This window comes from Penaeus monodon, chromosome 33, assembly GCF_015228065.2.
Source record: "Penaeus monodon isolate SGIC_2016 chromosome 33, NSTDA_Pmon_1, whole genome shotgun sequence".
NCBI classification, from domain to species: Eukaryota; Metazoa; Arthropoda; class Malacostraca; order Decapoda; family Penaeidae; genus Penaeus; species Penaeus monodon.
In genome coordinates this window covers 11,476,941-11,477,194 of record NC_051418.1, presented here as the reverse complement: position 1 = coordinate 11,477,194, position 254 = coordinate 11,476,941, and positions in this window count along the sequence as shown.

Genomic DNA, 254 nt, shown 5'->3' with positions numbered 1-254 from the left:
GATGCACCACTTTCATGTTTACATTATTTTCACAGAAATGAGTAAGAAGTACACTAGGTGCATTTGCTCAACCACTAAGACTTTGAATATCATTAAAATCTGAGGAAATAATTAGTCATGGAGTTGTAGAGTTATTTAAATGCACTTAAAACATTCAGACTTCTCGGTCTTATTTTTGCAGCATTTTATCTCTCTTTTTCCCATCAAACCAGTGATTTTGAGAAAGTTTACAAGTACTTTAAGGCTAAACAAGT